We start from the raw sequence: 15,369 nt of genomic DNA, 5'->3' as shown, positions 1-15,369 counted from the left end.
ATATGTACATATGTATGATACACTACATTATATATTATACCATTTAGTAATACACAGATTATATTATGATATATGATGCCTATATTATATGGTGAATATAAAGTAGTATATACAATTTAGCATATAGTAGATATATAATGTAGTATTTATAGATCTATGTGAATTTGTATAATTATATCAAATAATAAAATATTACAGCATACCTTAATCTATCTGCTAGATATATAATATATGACATAATATACATTGTAATAAATAGTAGATATGTAATGCAGTATATATTAGATATATGTGCATATAACATATCCACATAAAATATATGTTATATATTAATATATATAGCGTTGACTATAATGATATATCATATATCCTCTAGTGTTTAGTGTATAAATATATACATACATGTGTGTGTATATATTTATGTATATATACATACATGCATACATACACACACACACACACACACACACATATAAGTCCATTTTGCTCATTAGTGTGGTTGCCAGGATGTCAGAGATGAGAATCTCAACCTAGCTAGAAGGGAAGACTTCCCATCACATCCATCTCAAAGTAAAATGATGTACTAATCTACTAGAGGAGGCCAGACGATCATTCACCCAGTATTGTAGAAAAGATTCATTTCAGCTATTCACTGGCCACAACAGCCACTGAAGTTGCTTCCAATTTGGAGATTCTCTGAGTAAGTGGAAGAAGGAATAAATATCATGTCCACCAGATTTGCAGTTAGGAGAATTTTTCTTAAGATAGATACAATCAGAAGAAAGTAATAGAATAAGGAAAATCAGGACCTTAGAGAGAAGCTTAGTTCGTGGAACCAGAGCATTTTACCAGACTGACTGAATAGATCTACTGAATAGCTTGCTTCAAGGTTTATTTCCTTCTGTACTTTATGAGCTCATATATTTAGGACAAAACCTTTTGGTTTTAGTTTAACTGTTCCTGAAAATCTCTATGCCCTTGCTCAGCCACTCCAGGTGGCCGTAATGACTTCTCCCTCATGGAGGAATCTAGGAGGAAAATCAGAATTCTTGAGTTTTAATCATGCTTATTAGTTATGTGACCATAGACAAATCACTTAACTACTGCCATCTCAGTTTCCCCATCTGGAAAATGTCTGGAGGAGAGGAGATAAGGAAAAGTGATGATAATATCAGAAGATTATTATAATAATATTCCAGGGTCATTATTGTCATCAAGCAAAATAACAAATGTAAAGTACTGCGTAAATAGATATCTAACTATCATTGTCAACAGTCAATAACTTTTTATTAAATGCCTACTCTATTCCAGGTACTATGTTAGATACTGTGGATACTGATGCCAAGAATTAAACAATCCCAACTGAATTCATCATTACTCAATTTCTCTGCAGTAGTTTTTCGATATAAATGAACTAATTTTCTAGTATGACTCAGTTTCATTTGCTCTGGGCAGTTCAAGGCTTGACCTTATCCCCAAAGTTCTAAACCTGGAGTACATAGAGAAAATCTCAAACAGAGCCTTTGCCTCATTAAGGTACTTCTTTCCTTATTTTTCCTCATCTCACAGTAAGTAGTAAGATTGGGTAGATGGCCAGCTCCCTTATATGAATCAGTAGCTTATTTTATGAAAAGGTTTCCCTTTACCTTTTTTCATCAATCTTCAAAAATCCTAAAACTGTGGCATGATTAATCCCTGAGAAGCAGTTTCATTGGGGTTAATACTCTGCTTGCTTGAATCAAAAGAACTGGCCCCCTGGTGAGATCGTCTGTTGTTTTCTCACTCATTTTGGTAACAAATGAGCCCTTTAACTCCCTGGGATTAGCCTAGGATCACACAAACTGTGAGCCTAGGCCTCACACTCCCAGCTCTTCCTATAGATTGAAAGGGTACCCAGTGCTCATCATCCACTCTAGGAGTAATGATTTCCATCTATAGCCTCTGTTGACATCTGCAAAGGGACCTCTCCATAGGACAATAGTGAAATGAGCAATTAATAGGAAGGAATTCACAGGTGCAGCCTCTAAATTGCCATTGTCCAATGCTGATTCTAACCTTGCCTTCACAGCCAGGGACTGATTGCCTGGTTCTTCCCATGCTAAACCTCTTTCTCAGAAGCTATGGTGATTCAAATGAGCATATAATGTTACTAGTGGAGAGGGTCTTAGAGGTCATCTACTGAAAACCTCTCATTTTACAGATGAAGAAAATGAGGTCCAGAGATGGGAACTGGCCTTCTCAAGGTCACACAGATAGTAAGTATTAACTGTAGGATTCATTGGAGTTCTCTTTGAACAATAGATTATTTTACCTGAAAGAACATCAACTGAAAACATAATATGAAGTTCAAGTATTTCTTAACAACTTGGGTATTTTTCTCTAAAGTGAATCAACCTCTAAGCAATTTCAGATTAGGATACAGGCAGGAAGAATCAGAGATCTCATAAAAATCTAAATTTCATAAAAATCCCTTGCCAGCTAAGGTATCATTTTAACCTTGCATTTTTAGGATATGCAAATGGGTTAAATCCAGTGGTGTTCTGTCTTACCAGTCCTTCATAACCAAAATTATCCTTTAAAAGTCCTTAAGCTGTCCCAAAGTCAAATCAATGAACTGTGGAAGCTAAGAAAAGCAAAAAACATTCTAAATAGGAGAGAAAACATAATACAATTATGTACATGCAAGATTTTGGAGTCAGTAAATAAAAATTTATTAAGCCACGTGTTTTGTTAGTTCTAGGGTCACAAAGGAAAGGAAAAGATAGTTCCTGCTGATGAGGAGCTCATAGACTCAGGGGAAATAACATGCAACCAACAATATATGAACAAGCTAAATAAAAGATTGGACAACTGCTACTGTACTGTATTAGAATTCCCATAATCTCTGTAGCCATAGCTACCAAAGACCAAGAAAAGAAAGGTCTTATCACCAAAGTCCTTGGCACTATAGGAGGGTTCTGTATCTAAAAGCAATATGGTTTTATCAATGGAAAAGGAAGATGCATTGTCATCAGTCTTGCTATTGGACTCTTAGGACCAATGAGCCTTTACATGGGACTTGTAAATGAACACTTTTCTGACTACAGTATGCCCCCATTTTAGTATGGTGCTTCGCACTTAGTAAATATTTAATTGTTTTTTTTAATTCATTCATTCAGTATACCAAGCTGCCTCTCAAACAATAGTGTTACAGAGTATACATTCAAGGGGTAGAATAAAATTTAATAGGGATACTAGAAAGATTGGTCTACCATGGATAAGTTTAGGGAAGCAGGGAGCAGTGGTGAGGAAGAAGCTCTGACTTAGCCTGAGGGGAGCCACAGGACTCAATTTATACCAATATTCAGGGCTGGGCTGTTCCTGGATCTGAATGACAGGTCAAGGTAGCATCAGTGAAATCCAGTGTCCATCCCAATTCTAGAAAGGGGGGAAGCTGTTTAGGGGTGTGCCAGTGCCAGTTCTAATCTGCTTAAAGAACTTATTGCTAAAATTTCAGTGTAAGCATTTACGTCTCAGAAATCTGCAGTATATATAAAATCAGGACTTGATTTATTGTTTTGTTGATTGCCTAGACCTAAGAAAGTGTTAATAATGCAGATTAAATTGAAAAATATATGCATACTTCTTCCCCACTCCATATCCATGTTGTTCAGCATTTCCCCACACTCCCCTATATTACTTTATAAACATTGATTGAACTCAGCAACAATGCAATAGAATGTTAAGGAAATGAAGCCATCACCAGGATTGGTGACTATAGGATGCTAACCATATTGATAATGATGATGATGATGATAATTATAATAATAATAATAACTGCACAATAACACATAGAATTCATATAACTTTAAGGTTTACAAAGTCCTTTACATTTATTATTTCTTTGGAACCACACAACACAACTGGGTCTATTTGAGATACCATCAGTCAGGTTAGGTTTTCCCAGGACTATCCAGTACTGACTAGATTATCTTTGTTTATAGGAAATAATAAAATAAAGTATTCTGTATTACAGAGCTGGTGGGTTAGTTAAATTACTATAAAAACAATTGAATGCAAATTTTATTTTTCACCACAAACTTATGAAAGAAAATTGGTTTTCTCAGAAGAGAAAACAAGCAAAATAAGGATGAAGTGATTCTTCCTTTTGTTAAATTCTCTATTCTCACCCTAGCTACCCCTAACTAATGTTTTTTTCTGTGAAATGAAGAACGAATTTATTCTGCAAAGTCACAGAGGTCAGAGCTGGTAGCTGAGTTTGAGGAGAAGCAGCATGAAGGCCAGTTTGACTGAAAAATCATCAGAGGAGAGGGGAATTCTATGATATAATTCTGAAAAGACAGGCTAGAGATAGCTCATGGAAAACTTTAAATATCATTGTGATAAGACAGCATAGTATAAAGAGAGAAAATTGGATTTGCTATCAGGAAGACTTGACTTCAGTGTTACTTTATACACTTAATAGCTGTGTCATCTTGAGCAAGTCAATTCTATGCTTGTTTATTCATCTGTAAAATGAGAAGGTTGAACTCAATAGTCTTCAAGCACTCTTCCAACTCTAAATTTGATCCAATAAATTATAGCTGTATCCTAGAAATAAGGAGTAAGCAATAACGTAATTAGTTGTAATATTTTGATCTATGGCATTCTCACATAAATACAAAATATTCTACTACATTTTATAAATATATATTAACTGTGTAAATTTAGACATCAACCAAATTAACAATGAAGATAGCTTCTGAATAGCGTACCAAGACTAGTTTTATCTTCTAAATGGTAAAATGCTTCCAACAGTCACCAGTAATACTTCCCACAGGCTGCCATAGTTTCCAAAAGAGATTACACTCTCCAGATGCCAGGGTCATCAACCAGGACCCTTCATTCCCAAGTCATGAACAAATCTCCCTCTCAAAAAGAGGGAGAAGTATTTAGAGGGAGAATTAGTTCAGCCCATATAGCCAATCAACAGTCATTTACTAAGTCCCTACTGTGTTCTAGGCCGACCTAGTAGTAAGGAGTAATTCATACTCTTTGTGGTTGATGAAATATATACTATAAGAAAATATAGAATATGTTCAGTTAGTAATTCAATTACTCTGGGGCTTTACATGTTTGTGACTGAATAAATAGTGGGCTTGAGCCAACAGAGGGAGGTTTATACAAAGCATGACAATAGAAATGACTTCTAGGTGGATTGTGATTTTACACAAGTGGGGAGATCGATTGCCTGACAAGTCGGATAACAGTTATCTTATTTTACATTGGAACAATGACTGAAGAAGGCCCTTTCATAGTATAACAGTAGAGGGGCAGGAGATGCTGGGGCACAGTTGCCCTCATCTGTTCTCTCCTCATATACCAGCAAGGTCCTGACTGTCACTTGACCCTATATATTGAACACTCTAATCTTTGTGATTATGGATGTGAACGGGATTCCTGCTCTCTTGAATTGATCAAGTGAGTCAACTAAATTTGTGCCATATTCCCAATTATACTAAAATTGAATTAGCAAAATTGTTTTATTTAATTACATTTAGGGAATAAGAGATGAGATTTGGAACAAAGAGAGTGAGCTAGACAGATACAGGCACACTTAGGAAAAACAAATATTAAAATGAATGAGCAAGTGTCTGAAAGGGAAAGTGGGTGTGAGGGAGGGGGAAGTTTATAATTATTTTGCAAATATTAAAATTGCATAAAGTTCAATACATTAAGGTTTGAGAATATAGGAAAAGAAGATTTAGCAACATATCTCAAGTTGCCAGAGTACAAAGCTAACTGGCCCTTTTCTGGGACCTTGGAAAAGAAGTAGTCTTCAGTCTAATTTTGATACTAAAACAATTAGAAATTGAAAATGATGTGGTGAAGGAAAGAGCACTAATAAGTACTTAATTGTGTAACCAAAAAATTTGTATTTGATGCTTTGTACGTAAGAGTTGGTATTGTAAAAGTGGTCACTTGGAAACATATTAAAAGAAGTGAATATTCAAGAAAGGTCTATAAGAGAACACACACGATCAGAATTTACACACCTCATCTGTGTATCTCTGAGCCTTGATTTAGAAGAGAGCGTTTTAATAGGGCTAAGACCCAATTACCACTCCGTCACACAAACATAGTATCTATGACAGTGGAAGAACAGTTATGAAATATTATTAATCAAATCTTCTACCACATATTTAAATCAAGAATTTTCAGAGCTCTTTCCAGATTTTTTTCCCAGAGGGAAAAATAATTACTTTGGGAGACAGGTATGATTATTACATTTTAATTTCCAAACTTGATTCTAAAGAATCATGAAAATATACCTCTTCTGTCTCATATTTCCAAAAGAAGGATAGTGAGGAAGAGGGGTGGAATATGATTGGGGAACACTCACATAATGTAGGACTTGGTGGATTTATTGTTTTGTTTTGCTGAACTGTTCCCCTCCCCCACTTTTAGTCTATAAAAAGTCATTCCTGTTTTAAGAATTATTCTATCAGAATATATTGGAAAATAAAGGTAATAAAGTAACTTAAGACCTAAGCAAAGTTAAACAATTAAATTAGTTTTATGACTAAATTAAAGTAAGATGATGGGTGGGTGAGTGGTGTACTGTATCACACAAAATAAAATTAAATAACAGGATACAGCTTTGAAGGGGCCTTAGATATCACCTAATGCACCCTTATTCCTTTTGAAAATAATTAACTTTAAGTCCAAAATGATCAATAAGGTCACACAGGTATTATTAGTGGATTCAACCCTTCATCTGGCACATAGCAGACACTTAGTAAATTAATTTAATAATAAATTAATAAGTTAATTTAACATCACACATTTTTAAACTCTGTGCCCTTTAGAATTTCCCTGAATGTTCTCTCATTTCCCACAAAATCATACTGATCATATATGGAGCATCTGGTGACCTTGGGCAAATCCCTTGATCTTCCTTGGACTCAATTTCCTCATTTATAAAATGAGATGGTTTCCTTCTAACTCTAGGACCCAGATCTTGTGACCTTTTCCTTCAGGTATTCCAGAGAATACACTCCATACACAGAGAAGTAAATCCTAGAACTAGGATCCTGTGAGGTGGCTAACATTGTTTTCTCCAGACTCTAGAACTGATGAATCAATGAAAGGTGACGAAGGTAAGTAGTTTTTTTTTTAGAGGGGGGAGAGGTAATACTTAATTTATTTCTTTTTCAATGAAATAAAGCTTCAGTATAAACTGAAACTTTTCTTTTCATTATCTAGCCTGTTATTAAAAATGCCATTCTCAATGATGGATCAGATTTGTTGATATATTACTATAGAGCTTCATTGCAAAACCTGTTTTCAAACCTCTGCCTTTCATGAAATCCAGTTCTGAAGCCAAAATGACTTCACTGTAAAAGCCTCTTTGCAAAGCATTATATCAGAGAGCCTATAAATACTTTGGCAAAACAATCCCATTTATTTTCTCCATCTAATCAGAATCATCTCACCAGACAAATTCTGAAAGGACTTTCCATTTTCCTTCTTCATTTAGTGCATTTTCAAAGATTATTATTATTGTGTCCTGGAATTTTTTTTGACAATTCTAAGGAGAAACAGGAAAGATTCAAGCCTAGCATCCTAGTCGAAGTCTAAGAACATGATGGAGAAATTAAAATTTGTAAAGGACTTTGGAAGTTTCTTGACATCATTCTTGGGTCCAAAAAGGGATTACAGGAGTGATGAGGTCACATCATAAAAGAACATTCTGTCCATTTGTCGAAGAAATTGTAAAAAGGATCTGAGGTGTGGTATACAGAGAAATGAAGACTAGATGTCCTTGTGTTGGTCTGAATGAGCCAGTAAAGGACGTCCTGATCACATCATCTATCTCAATCTAGTAGCATTCATAGTTATTATTCAAGTTTGGAGTAAGGAAGAAATCTTTCACCAGGCAGATGGCACAGTGGACAGAACACTGTCCTGGATTTGGGAAAATCTAAGTTCTGAGACTCAGATACTTTCTAGTATGTGACCCTGGGCAAGTTACTTAGCATTTTTGCCTCAATTTCCTCACCTGTAGACAGAGTTATTGTGAGGATGAAATGATATAAGTTATGAAAGAATTGGCATTATATAGATACTGTTTTTTTCTCCTTACACTCCCTTCATAAAGGTTATTTATTGAACAGTCTTCCACAGGAACATGAGCACTTTGCCCTCAGTCAATTCCAGATTCCTGAAAGCTGTAAAACCGTTCAGTATAATCTTTCGCCAGCATCTGTTAATACATCTTCTAAGATGGACTAGAACTTTTTAGTTTAGTTGAATAGCTAGCTCACAATGTTATAGTTCTAGTCAATGTTACAGGGCTAGCTAGATAAGGAAGACCTGAGTTCAAATCTAGCCTCAGATACTTCCTGTGTGACCCTGAACAAATTATTTAACCTATTTGCTTCAGTTTCCTCTTCTGTAATATAAGCTGAAGAAATGACAAACCACTCCATTATCTTTGTCAAGAAACCCCATATGGTATCACAAAGAGTCAAACATGACTAAACAACAACATCATAGGCAATGCATGTTACAGATCTCCTGGAGTAGGCAGCCCTTGTGGATTAGTCTTTGGCTTTTAAACCTGTTGTCCAAAGTTAGGTAAATAGCTGGATAAGCAGGTTTTAGGTAATTTTTAACTCAAATGAAATTCGACCATGGAATTTTTCTTTTTCCTCCCATCTGCTAAGGTCTACTGCTAAAACTGCATTTATTTTTAAAATCTATTTTATTCATATTTATATGTGCTTATGTTTTCTTCCTCACCACCACCCCAATTGAATTTATGCAACTTGAGGGTGGGGACTTCTGCATTTTTTTTTATTTTTATATCCTTTGAGTCTAGCAAAGTGCCAGACACAGAGCAGATGCTTATTGATTGATTATTGACAGCAACATAAGTCAACAAAGTTGCAGATCTGAAGGAATAAGTTATTCCTAATCAAAACAACACAGAGCATTTCTGTAAAGACATATATTACTGATTATCAAATAAAGTTCTGTATTCTCTTACAGTTATGTTACCTACAAGTCAATCAGAACAGAAAACATATAAATTACTTTTGCCATGAGGTGAAGTTCTCATCTAGATCGTCTATTGCAGGGACAAGGAACCTCCAACCTGCAGGCTGTACTGGTCTAGCATTGCCAAGTCAACTACAGGCAGAACTTGATATTCAATAAATCTCGAAGCCTTAGATGTTTGACCAAATAGAGCCTGTAAATGATGTTATAAATATCCAAGTGGCACTTGTCAGAAAAAAGGTTCCCCATTCTATCTATTGGATGCAAGTCTAAGAAATGAGTAACTTTAATAAGTGGAAAGGGGTGTCCATGAGTTATGGATATACTGAGTTCAGAAACAGAGTATTCAATGTTTAGCTTTCCTAGACTGGATTTTATTCTAGGTTTCATTTGAATTTCATTTTAAATCCTCTGAAGTGGTTTTATAAAAGAGATTGCTGTGTAATGACTATATAGCTTGGGTGAGCTGATTCACAAAATGGATTTTTTTTTGGCCACCCAAACTTGAATCTGAATGGTTGCTTTAGACAGAGTTTGAGGTCAGCTAAGTGGCATAGTGGATAAAGTATCAGTTCCAGTCAGGAAAATTCATCTTCCTGAGTTTGAATCTGACCTTAGAGACTTACAAGTTGGCTGACCCTAAACAAGTCACTTAAACCTTATTTACCTCAGTTCCCCTATCTGTAAACTGAGCTGGAAAAGGAAATGGTAAACCACTTCAGAATCAAATGAGGCCACAAAGAGTCAGACATAATTGAAAAGATTGAGCAAGAACAATACATGAAAATATCCTGGAAGTATTAGACCATTTTATTAGTCTAAACATAACATTGAATTTTTAATATTAAAAATCCACAATTGTGCTAGAAATCACACAATTATGTGGTATAGAAGGCTACTAGACTTCTAAAGTTCTATGATCTCCCTAGATTTATTTGAAACACTAGATTTAGAAAGAGAAGTGACTTTGAGGATATCTAGATCAATTCTATCTTACAAATGAAAAAATAGGTCTAAATGCATTAAATGATATAACCAAGGTCTCATTCTCCAGTCAAACCGTCCTGCTTATTGTTCCTCATATATCCCACTCTGCTTTATCCCTGTATTTTTGTAGAATTTGTCCCTCATGTAATGCACTTCCTCCTCACCTCTGTCGAATGGTATTCCTCCTTTCCTTACAAGTTTAACTCAAATGATGCCTCCTTCAGGAAGATTATCTGTTCTCCCAGTTGCAAGTGCTTTCTTTCAGTAATCACTTTATGTTTATTGTGTTAACAGAACCTGCCCTTGGCCATTTCCATTAAGAATCATGTGTGATAAAAAAAAATAAACAGATAAATAAATTGATAGATGAATGAATGAATAAATACATAAAGGGACTGCTAGGTGGCACAATGCATAGAGCCCAGACCTTGGAGTCAGGAGGACCTGAGTTCAAATTTGACCTCAGACATTTAATTACCTAGGTATATGACCTTGGGCATGTCACTTAACCCCATGCCTTGCAAAACAAAATAAATAAATAAATAAGAATCATATGTGTTTAGCTGAATTTAGCATTGGGGGGGGGTTGTAGAGAAGAATCTGCCTCTTTTTTAAACTGTATGGCTTTTTATACTCCTTCCACCTAGATTGCTAAGAGAATTACTTGAAATACATGTTTAACTCATCTGAAGTTACTGGTAGCTACCATTCAACATTGATCTAGCTTGTAAAGTCCTTTCCAAATATTATCTCATTTAATCCTCACAACAATCCTAGTAGATAAGGGCTATAATTATCTCCATTTGGTAGATACAAAAACTAAGGCAGAAAGGTGTTTAAAAACTGGCCCAGAGTCGCACTTCTAATATGTGTCTCAGGCAGGGTTTGAACTCAAATCTTCCTGACCCTATATCCAGTACTCTATACACTGTGACAAAGAAAGGCTTGATGATTGATTTCTGATAACTAACAGACCCCTCTCTTTTTCCTTCCACACAAAAGAGATGTTTAAAAAAAATAAAAGATTTACAAACACCCATTGACAAAGGTTTAACTATAAGGCGACAACTTAAATTTCTTATTAAACTCTCCTAGGAAATTATTACCTAAAACATGAAACTGGTGAAGAAACACTACACCTTCCTTTCTGTACCGAACTATCAGAGAAGTTCCTTCAAGGTAGATGTTTTCTAGTAAACCTGGCCAGGGGTTTCCCTCCTCCTCCTGTCAAGGACTATCTTCTCTGAAAGGAATGTAGTCATTGTAGGGGACTCTTCCCACAATGTAGATAGAATCCAGAAATTCCCAAACACCTGAAACAACCACTCTCAGAAAGCGCATCTTTCAGATCACTTGGGGAAGGAAACATAAAACAGAAGAGGCAACAAGAGGCCAGGCTCCCAATTCAAGCTTATAGAGACAAAACCTGTACCTGCAGTCCAGAGAAAGCAGCTAAACTCCATTCCTCTCAAGAAATTCTAGAGAGTTATATGCCAGAGCACAAGTTGCTGAGTGAAAGGGAGTGCAAAGAGGTTGTCACTTTCTTTTAAACTGGTGTAGAACCTAAATGGGCCACCAGCAACCCATCTTAAATTTGTTGCACAAAACATGTTCTTCCATCCAGAGTCATCACACATAGTCCACCAGAAGTGGCCAAGGTATTACATCGCACACACACACACACACACACACACACACACACACACATGCGTGCGCGCTCATGCGCGTGCACACATGCACACAATTACACATACAGGTATGCTTCTTTTATTTATATACACATAGGCACGTATAAATGCATACTTTAAATTGTTTGCCACATAGAAAATGAGAAGAAAAGGAAGGGGGATAAATTTAACTCAAATTTTTTAAATGAATGTTAAAAACTATTTTTATATGTAATTGGAAAAATAGATACTATTCAAAATACAAAAAAACTCCTTGTATTGAAAAAGGTCCAGAAGAGTTGTATTTAAATGACCAGAATATTGGAGACAGAGTAAAACTCAATCCATTTGCAAAGATGAAAGTCCAGGTGATGTGCTAGAAATTTATAAAAATCATAAAGAATATTGCTATAGAAACAATGGAATTGCTCTGTTCTTGAAACATAGAGAGAATAAATTTAGGGAAAATAAAGATCAATGCATGACTAATAGTAAACATATGGAATTCATTGGACATAGAAATGGTAGAGACTGAAAAGACATAGTTTCAAAGAAATTTAGATTAATTCATGGTTGATGGATCAGTTAATCATTTTAGGAGAAGATAGAGATCTCAAGGGGTTCTAGTTTTCTAAATTTTTGCAACCCTGAAGTCAAAGGGTGCTTTTGGATTTGATCCAATTCTTCATAGAGTCATGAAGGTATACTACAGTCCTTGTTCATTTATACTCCAGCACTTCCAGATGTTCTGCAGTGCTAGGGACCTTTTGGGCAGGGATCATTCAGCTAGTTCCTTTTAAAGTATATTTACATTTCAGATTTTGTTACCACAATAATTTAAATATGTTGCCTACTGCCAAAATTAACTCACTGCTTCACTTCTTCCACACTGTTTCATTTAATTAAGTTTTCCAATTAATCATCTCTGAGTATTACACCATGTCCAGAAGTCCATATTAATAAAACTTCTGCTTACTTTTAAGGACTCAGTGGCAAGTTCGATTTCAGGGCATTGATCCATCTGGCCCTTCCTACCTCTGAAGAATTAAATTGGGGGAGAAAGTGCATACCATCTGTTTCTAAACATTTCTTCCATGATTTCATGTTGGGAAGGAAGTTGATTCTAAGTTCTCATTGTTAAGGCAGATTAAAGGAAAATGACTACCTAGTCAAACACTTCATTCATGAGAAAATTGGTCATGAAGGAGAAATGTCACTTTTGGGGATAAATACCCATAGAAAGAGAGCAGTCCATCATATATTTAGTCACAGAAAGAGGCACAGGGAAAGTAGAGTCAAGGTTGATATAGTATTCCTCTAATTTAAATGAAATCAAGGAATAAAGGTGATTTTCAACTTTGTCCTTTATAATACAATATTGCCATTAAAAAAAAAGATGTCTCTTAGAAGATAGAGGGAACCCACACAGGGGATAATTGGTCTTACAACGGATTTTTTTAAAGACTTGGAAGTCTCTATTAGTCGCTTTGGAGAATTAGCTTTCCACATCTGGGGCATGCAATTTTCCTCTTTGGGGAGGGAATAAATTGTTGGGGGGGATAGCTATGGTTCTGAAGATTTATCTCTTGAAAATATGATTTTGCTTATCTATTGAAAACTGTAAGATTATGAGTTGAATTTAGTGGTGACTCTTACCATTAAAAACCAAATATGAAATCCTCTGTCTGACTTTTAAAGTCTATTATGACCTGGGCTCTTCCTACATTCCTAGTCCTTATTCTTTACTCTCCTCCACAAACTTTGCTATTTCTCACAGTAGATATTTTCAGCTTCCATCTCCAAGTGCATTTCCATTCATTGTTTTTTGTGCCTGGAATAATCTCCCTTCTTAACTCCACCTTCTGGCTTCCTTCAAAGTTCAGTTCAAATTTCACTTTTTGCAAGAAGTCTTTCTCCAGTTCCCTTAATACAAGTACTTTGACAGGACCTTGAATTTACCCTGCATACATTGTGGGGCGAATTTTTTTGGTATTTTTTTTTTCCATTAGAAGATGAGCTCACTGAGGGCAGGGACTGCCATTATTGTGTACCCAGAATTTAGTACATTGCCTGGAACACAGTGTGAATTTAACAAATGCTTATTGACTAATCTTCTAAAACCAATGAGCAGCAACAAGAGAGAAAGAAGAAAAGAAAGAGCAAGAAGGAGGGGATTGAAAAATTGACTTCTTTCTTTTGGTTTTATATGCATTTTAAGGCTACAGATTATTTAGATATAATGTATCTGAAACATATATTAAAGGTGTTCTTTTTCCTCTTTCTTCTTTCTTCCTATTTTAGTCTATGGTTGTAAAAACATTTGTTCCTTTCCATAATCTATAGCCTAGAGAGTTGTACAAAACGTCCTTAGACTGTCTACATCGAGTTTAAATTAATTCCCATGTCAAACTCCTGCAATCTACTGAAATTATACTCTCAGAAATTATAAATTTTCCTCTTCCCACCAAATCTGATCATCTTATCTTTCTTCCCATGCTCCATAGCCTCTCTACAGTATAAGATACTGGCATTCTTTAAGCTTCTCAAGTTTTTACTTCCTTACTTTCTATGATACTTTCCTTAGTCCTCCTGCTACTTTGCTTTATTCTCTTCCCACATCCCACCCTCTTTTGGTTAGCCCTTGTCCTTTGTTAGCAAAGAAGATCAAAAATTATACCACTATTCTAAAGAAGAATTACAGTGTCTCTTATTGTGACTGATTAGATCTATACAGGTTCAGAATGTTCTACCCCAGGTCAAGCACAAATAGCTCATTTGAACACCTTGGGTGTGTTCTCTACACTGCTCTCTAACTAAATAAATGTATAAAGTTATCATCTATCTTCTCTGGAGGCTCTAGTAGCTGAATTGAACTTTACCTTACCAAATCTACAAGCCACATCACCCCAAATTCCCCTGCCTCTATCAAAATCTGAGACTCAGCTCCTGGGATTCCAGTTTCTGATAAGTGAGATTCTGCTTTATGTTGCCTGGAAGCTGGCCTCTACCACACTAATTCTTCATCTTTCTAGTTCCTTAATGTCTTCCCCCTCATCAAAATGTACTAGTTAACTTGCTTGTATTTGTCTTCCACGGTTTAGCATAATGCTGGTACACAAAGTAAATTTCTGAATACCATCCATGTATCCATTGCTTTATCTATCACTTTCTCTATAATTTTATCTATCATTTTCTCTATTTACTCCTTAACATTCTCTGTTCTTCAAAGTGAAACCTTTGTTTTGTAAATCTGTTTTTAACCCTGACTTCTCCTCTGATCTGTATCATGGTTACTTTTCATTAAATCCCAAACAAGTAGTTTCACCAGTTATAAAAGGATTGAATTAAATGATGTCTACCTCCCAACTCTAATAGTCTACAAATAAACCAATTTCATGTACTGATGGAAAGGTGGAAGGAGAAATAGAAATCAAACCAAGGTTTTAAACTTTAGAATGAAAGAATACGTTTACATCACTACATAAGGGTTTTATAGAGACTAGGGATGCTATAGGACCATCTCCATAAAATCTATGATCATCCAAAAAGTAGGAGGTGAAATGAAGAAGGACCTGGATTTGATAATGATGCCTATATTACCTGGTTCACAAGGTTTTAGTGAGGAGAGTTATAATCAGGAGGAATTGGTCTAACCATTTATATAGGAATTCCT

This window comes from Macrotis lagotis, chromosome 2, assembly GCF_037893015.1.
Source record: "Macrotis lagotis isolate mMagLag1 chromosome 2, bilby.v1.9.chrom.fasta, whole genome shotgun sequence".
NCBI lineage: Eukaryota > Metazoa > Chordata > Mammalia > Peramelemorphia > Peramelidae > Macrotis > Macrotis lagotis.
This window is presented reverse-complemented; position numbering follows the sequence as displayed.